Raw genomic sequence first — 7,428 nt, forward strand, 5'->3', positions numbered from 1 at the left:
GCCCGCGACAAACCCCAAGCTGCCGTGGCTGCGCTTCACGGCCCCATCCAACCTGGTTATTTAAGAGCTGAGAAGAGAAACGCACGCTGCTGGTGGGTGTTGCAGAACAAGTGTTAGAGCCACTTCTCCAGCTGATCTGAGCAGAATTTCTCCAACTGGAAGCCACATGGCACAAGTCAATAGCCTTGGTTTACTGAAGAAATGAAAAGCTGCACGTACTGTTTCAAGTAAGACCTTGGAGGAAGTAATTTTGAGAAAATATCACTTCCACCGTCATTGTACTTTTAACCTTTCCTCAGGTTCTTGCACCATCCCCACGCAAACACGTTATTAGAAGTATTATCTACAACATCTAACAATGTTTTCTTTGGGGATCACTGTTTATGTTTATTGAGCTTTACACTCCTTCCCTTTTAAAGGACGCACGAAGCACGGGGCGAGCCGTGCAGGAAAGCACCATCAGGAAGTGACAGCACTCGGCAGACCAAAATTTGGGGAAAAAAATATATGTGTTTTGTTTGGGTTTTTGGAAAGAAAACCCATGCATGGTCGTTCGCACGCCTACAAAGAGACCGTGAACCGCAGATAGAAAGGAGGTTGGAATGACCCCCAAGACCCCCTCCCGGGCGCAATGCCCTCCCCACGCGTGGGTCGGCCGTGGGGGCCGAGAGCGTTACACAACCGCAGGGGAGAGGAGAAACCTCGCGACCCGCGGCCGAGCGGAGGGGTCAGCACCCCGCACCCGTCCATCCCCCTCCCCACCACCACGGCAGAGGGCTCACGCTGTCAGACCCGCTGGGCCGGGCCCGCCGGGAGGCGGGAAGGCCACGGGAGCGCTGCCAGCGGAGCCGGGGAGGAGGCACAACGGGGCCAATGTAACAAACCCTCCTCCAGGGAGGCGGCCGCCTCTGACCCCGCGGTGCCCTGGCACACGAGAAGGGTCCCCGGAGCACCGGGAAGAAAACAAAATAAAACAAACCCGAAAAGGAGCAGCCGGCGGCGGGAGGCGCCGGATCTGTGCGAAGCGAGGAGGCCTGGTGCCCTCCGCGGGGCCCGGCGCCGCGCAGCCCGGTCCGGCCAGCGGCCAGACGCCCCTCGACGGCCCCCGGAGCCGCCATGACCGGCCAAGGAGAACGGGCGGTGCGTGCGGGGCCTGCTCGCCGCCCACCTGCCCGCCCCGGCCCGCGGCCCCGAGCCGAGCCCAGCCAAACCGAGCGCCTGCCCTCCCCACCCCGGGCCTCGCCGCACCACGAAAAACCTACCCGGAGCGGGGCCAGCCGCACTCTCGCGGGCGGGGGGGGGAGAACGTTCTGGCGGCACCGAGCTGCTCGAAGCCACCAGGCTAAGCTCGGCGCGGCGCAGCGCGGCCGGATCCCCCCCCACCCCCCGTGCGGCGGGAGGGGCCGCGCCGGCCGCGCCAATCCGTGCCCGGGGCGGGGCGGGACGGGGACGGGCCCGGGCCCGCCGGGGAGGGCCGCGGCAGCACCGACCGCCTCCGCATCGTGCCAGGCACCGGCCTCCCCGCCGCGCCAGGCACTGCCGGCTGGGCACCGCAGGGACTGGAGGCCTGGCTCGAGGCTTCGTGGGTCTCCTGAGGACCTGGAGCTCCCCTCACGGCCCCAGTGTTCACCTCCGCGGCCCTTCCTGGAGCCGGAGGTCTCCTCAGGGCCTCAGCGAACTCCTCAGAGCTGGGCCTCGCCCCTTCGGTGCCGGCCGAAACGTTTCAAGGTAGAGCCCAGTGCTGGGCACTGGCAGGGTCGATGTCTCCCCGTAGCCCCAGCGCTGGCTGGGGTGGGGTGCCCACAGTTTCGCTCACCCCAGTGTCTCCAGCTTGGATCTTAGTACTGGGACACTGGCTCCCGTGGGGTTTAGTAACCAACGTGGCACTGAAAGCAACAAGGGTGACAGTTCCCAGCCTCCTGCCTGGCACCCACAGTTTATGAGTGGATTTCATATGGTGATAACAGGCTTAAAATCTATATAAAACCTCTGCAGGAGGCCAAGGAAACTCATTTGGTAGACCTACTGGATTTAAAATCAATGTAACACTGACTGCAGGGCCAAAAATGCTGCTGGCAGGTTACCAGGAGTGTGAAGGGGTAATCCTTGGGGGTACTGGAACCACATCAGCGCAGCGTCAGCATTGCCAGCAAGCTCATTTTGCCAAGGTTGCCTCCTCAGCACAATCACTAAATACCCTTTGCCATCATTTGTGCGGTTGCTGCCCTTGGCAGAGGAAAACATGAACTGCTGTTCCTGGTGTAGATGTGTCTAGGAGGCATGGCTGCACAGACTGTGGGCAGTAGCTCATCAGGCAAGCATCACCCTAGCCGACTCCTCTGTGCCATCCTTGCAGAGCCTTCAGCCTGCAGGGAAATAAAGGCTGGCACCAGAGAAGCTCCCTGAAACCAAAGATGTGGAGAACGACAACAAAAGGGTGTTGGGAAAGGGAGAACTAAGTGGTGGCACCAGATGTTGGCTTCAACCTAAGGGGTTCCTGCAAGGAGCATTCCCTCTCTTCAAAAGAAGATTTTAGCAGTTCGTTTCTGCTTAGAGGGAGGGATGCAGGTCCACAGGGAACCCAAGGTGAGAGCAGGGCTAGCAAACTAAAAAGACCTGGTTTCTCTGATTGGATGGAGGGCAGCAGTGCAGACATTGCTTGCTCTGTGTAATGCTATACTGTGAGAAGATCCTTGAAGCCATTCTCAAGCTAAAAAGCAGGGTAAGTGTGTCAGCACAGCACTGTGCTACAGGAGTCCTGATGAGGGGCAGAGATAATTAGCCAATGTACAGGATCACATTAACATGGCATCTCAGATGGCCGAGATGAACGTACCCAAGTCTCTTGAGTCCCTGTTGACTATGGCTGCTATGTACAAAGTGAGGACGGGGGGAGGACAGAGGTAAAATGAGTTGCTGAAGGTCAGATATTAGATCAGTGACAAGGCAGAAAACAGAACCCACAGTTCCTCATCTTTCCAGTACTTTCTCCTCTGGACCATAACAAAACACCAGAACAAGACCAGTGGTTTTGAGTGTTCCAGGGGAAAAATTACTTATTTTGGTACAGGACCATGATGATTTACATGTGTGTACAGAGAAAAACCTTGTTTTCTAGGTTTGCCGCAGTTCAGTGATGTCCACTGACACACCAGATATCACCCAATGGGAAATTAAATGTGTCAAGTCACATCAGAAAAAGGCCCCACGAAGGTACAGTCCAAATATTTTGTTCTAAGTTGATAAAGACAGCTAAATGCCATTTGCTGCTAAGTGACTTCTAATGATTGAATAACTCTGCCTCCCTTAGGGCATTTAGTGATTATATAAGAAAGATTTTGCACATTGTTTAGCTTACATGGCCATCTGGCACTCCTGCATTTCAGTAGCCTCGAACATTGCAAAAACAATAGATAAAGAAACCCAATCCTATCTTATCAGAGACATGGAGAAGTTTAACTCTGTCAGAGTACATAGGATTAACCAAGTCGTTATAGCTCTTTTATTGTTCCTATCTTAATTAATGGTCATATTCCTCACAGCTTTGTGTTGCTGTAAGCTCTAAACCAAGCTGCTCCTTACCACTTCTGTTTTGACCTTGAAAAACTTAACTCCATCAGTCACATCTTTCTTCCATACAAGATGTTCTGATTCTGGGTAATGGAGACATAATGAGGTGCATGCTGAATAAAAAATACATACCAATTTTAAGCCAAAATAATAAAAATGTATACTAGAAGTCTTGTCTAAGGTAGAGAAAAGGATGCTCTTTTCAAATAAAAGGCAGTGGTCTTGGCCTAACCCAGTTAAAAACCTCCTTCACACTGCTGAAACATCATCTAATCCCACTGCACCAAGTGTTTTCTTCATCTGCTTTTGCTAAAGGGGATCAAAGTATAAACTGGCCAAAATAACCTACTCCAAAGTCCCTGAAAACAACAAAAAGTCTGGTCTTGACTCAGCAGTGGCTTATGGTTGAATGCAGCATTTGTTCTTGGGTTAATTCCCACTCCCCTCTGCCCCACAGAAGAAAACCAACAAGGTTTCAGTCTGGAAAGAAACGTGATTTCTGTAAGAATGTGGCTTTGAGTTGTGTAGGACACAATCAGCTGCAGGATGGTTTTACCTGCAGTGCTACATTGGGTTTTTGACTAAAATGTGTAACAGCAGGGAATGTTTGGTGTAAACATACTGTAAATAACAGAGGATGTAAAGATATGTTGAGATAAAAACGACTCAGGCTTCCAACTGTAAGATTATAAGATCGCTCATTTGCATGTTAGACTAGCTCCACTGAAAGCTGGGAGCTTCTCAATATGCTACAACATCTAGCTATTTGGTATCAGGCTGCCAGAGTGCAGTATCATGCCCAGAGTTGGGTACCTCAGCTTTCTATTTCTATCTTTCTAAAGGCTGGAGAACTTTAGATGCCTCTCAGTGGTGAGTGGAAACTCTCATCTACTGAGCACAGACCTGGCTGCAGGAAACATCAAACAAGGGAGGGACTAGACTTGCTTCACATAGACAGTGTGTAGGTTTTTCCACCAGCTCTGGATCCTGTGCCCACCCACCTGGGGTCCAGGAGTCTCTAACTGCTCTTTGAGAGAACAGAACAAGTTTACCAATTTCTGTGTAACACTATGGGCTGTAGGGGGTGCCTTTGGTGTAATTTCAATGTGCTTATCTATGTGATAGAGCAAATACCCAGGAAAGGGAACCTGCTTTCCAAGCTCATCCTGGTGGGAGTTCTAATGTCTGTCTCAGAATAGGAAAGAAAAGGTCCAGAGGAGGTCACAAAAGTGATGCAAGGGCTGGTAGGACAGGCTGAGAGACTTGGGGCTGTTCAGCCTGGAGAAGAGAAAGCTCCAGGGAGACCTTCTTGTGGCCTTTCAGTACTTACAGCAAATCAGAAAGATGAGGACAGACTTTTTAGCAGGGCCTGTTGTAGCAGGGTAAGAGGTGATGGTTTCAAACTAAAAGAGGGAGATTTAGACTAGATAGAAGAAAGATTTTTTTTTACACTGAGGGTGTCTGTTTCCTAGCTGTTTTAAGTCAGGAATTCAGCTTCTATTTTCTGTTCCAGAATTTGTTCTGGTTTTTAAACTAGCAACCACTTCAGATTAAAGGCATAATCAGGAGTGGGAACAACAGCCAATGCACCATAATGGTTTCACTGCATGATGCTTGATTAAAAGGTAATCAATTAAATTTGGCAGGAGGACTACTCTGTGCCCACTGCAGCATCAGGCTGGCTTCATGTGCCTTAGTTTGCCTACAGAGGCTTTTTTGACAAGTGGGAAGTATGTCTCACTGGGGGCTTCAGCTTTTTAACTCCATTTGCCTGAACTTTAATCAAAATATATTCAGAAATTCTAATTATTTCAGGGCTGAAATTGGCCATATGTTTCCCTACACATCCCCTATTGCTCCTCAGTAAAGCTGCATTTATGCAATGGTCAAAAGAATTACCCCGACAAAGAACAATAGTCCCAGTGAGCAAATAAGGAGTAGAAAGAACAAGTTAGCAGGGTTCCACATAATAATCTCCTCAGTACAAAATGTATCAAATAATCACAGTCATAGTGTCAAGAAATAGGCAAATTCAAATTGGTTCTCAAAGCTTCAATAGCATTCATGTAGCTATATTACCATCAAATCATCAGGACTTGATGGTTGAGAATGAGAGGTTTAACCTTTCAGGCATATATAATATCTGCACAGGATAATGAGTTAATGTTGCTTTTATCTATTAAATGGTAATATGCTTATTCCTTTTAAAACAGTAATATCAGTAGCAATTAAGACTTTGGTTTAAAGACATCCAACTACCATGTTTTTCCCTTAAAGTGACACTGCAATACTTGAAAATCATGGCATTATTCAAAGACACCGAGACCCTTGCAGTGACCTAGATATTGTCAGTGGAAGGTGTCACTGCAGAGTGTTAAAGAAACCCATCCTGGCTTTAACCTTCTCAGATCAGGTAACCACCAGCCAGGGTGTAGAGCCTCAGCCTGCCAAGGACCTGGGTTAGGTGCTCAGGTTACCATTCTGCATTGAAGTGCTTACCTCTGCACTATCATCAACGTTATTTGAGCTAGTGAGATTAAAGCCCCTGTACTGCAGCCACACTTCCTAAATTCAGTACCAACATCCATGTGCATCAGAATTAGCAAATGTAACAGCGTAGATGCACCAAGGGGCAAACAAGTATTGTTTCAGCGTGAAGGGATTCTTCAGATGAAGGCATGCAGTGAAAGGGGGGGAAATAAATAATAAAAAAAAAAGATTTTTGGTTGGAAGGAAGACACTCCACTGATTATTTTTTTTTTCCCTCTAAAACCCATGTTTCAGCATGGTTTGCATCCCTGGACTGTATTATCACAGTATCACTAAGGTTGGAAGAGACCTCAAAGATCATTGAGTCCAACCTGTCACCACAGACCTCATGACTACACCATGGATGTAACTGCAGAATTTCTTCCACATTCCACTGATTTGGGAGAAAAAAGGGGAGTAACAAAAAGCAGCAAATACTAAGGACTGCATTGGATTGGACTCTCTGGTCAGGCTTTACAAATGGAACTCTAGCTCTACTGGTTTACCTTTTTTTGTACCATTAGACAACCAGGCAGCAGTCAATAACCTCCACACCAATCTTTTATTATCCTACGGTAAATCAAAGATGTTGGGATTAGTCTAGATGTTCGAAGTTTATGAGTCTTTGCTGTAACCCCCGGCAGCCGGCACAGGGAACCTTGGGATGACATTTCATGCACAGAGCTGCTCTCCAAAGATGCCATTCTGATGGCTGCTGTGGGGACCAGCTCTGTGCTCTGACCTAATGATTTTTAATCCACTTACGCCCGTCTTCTTGCACTGTAATCGCGCTCATAGAAACACTTACTGACATTTTTCTGTCATGCCGTACGGCGGTCCCGCATTTTTAGGCTATTTGCAAGGCACAGTTATCGTCCGCCGCTTACCACCACGCCTGCTGCTCAGCAGTTTGGTGGTGCGCACTCACCCCTCAAACGCCCTCCACATTTTCGCAGTGCCACCAAGTGGCTGGCGTCCTCCTTGGCGTTTTTGCAGGTTTTACATAAGCAAACCCAGAACAAATTGTCTGGCAGGTGAGAAACTCCTTAAACATAACCCACCCCAACAAACCGCAGAGCGGCTATGACGCCAATACAGGAGAGAATTTAGGAGCAGCAGAGGCTCAGCACAACACCAGGCCCTTTAAAGCCCATGTAAACCTGACCTCGGTTCCTCAGGAGCGCGGTCACTGAGGGACAGCCATAAGCCTGCCTAGTCGCCAGAAGGGCAGTGCGAGGCGTGCGAGTCCTTCACCCCGTCCTCGACTCCCCGCAGATTGTGAGCGTACTAGACCGCAACCCGAACAACTCCCATGACAGCAAGGCAACT

General features: G+C 49.3%; 1 protein-coding gene across 5 annotated transcripts in view; it reads right to left on the reverse strand.

The window, feature by feature from the left end:
* Positions 1–7,384, reverse strand: part of FBXO34 (F-box protein 34) — a 50,067-nt gene extending 42,683 nt beyond the window's left edge. For 4 of the 5 annotated variants that reach the window (XM_068149038.1, XM_068149036.1, XM_068149035.1 and 1 more), the window contains exon 1: positions 1,263–1,386. The gene's annotated coding sequence lies outside the window, so the exon portion shown is untranslated. Of the gene's footprint in view, positions 1–1,262; positions 1,387–7,264 lie in introns of those variants that run through there. The other variant, XM_068149037.1, reaches the window with a different exon arrangement.
* Between the last annotated feature and the right edge of the window lie 44 nt (positions 7,385–7,428).

Source organism: Melanerpes formicivorus, unplaced genomic scaffold, assembly GCF_026170545.1.
Source record: "Melanerpes formicivorus ecotype bairdi unplaced genomic scaffold, bMelFor1.0.p_v2 SCAF_17, whole genome shotgun sequence".
Classification (NCBI taxonomy): Eukaryota; Metazoa; Chordata; class Aves; order Piciformes; family Picidae; genus Melanerpes; species Melanerpes formicivorus.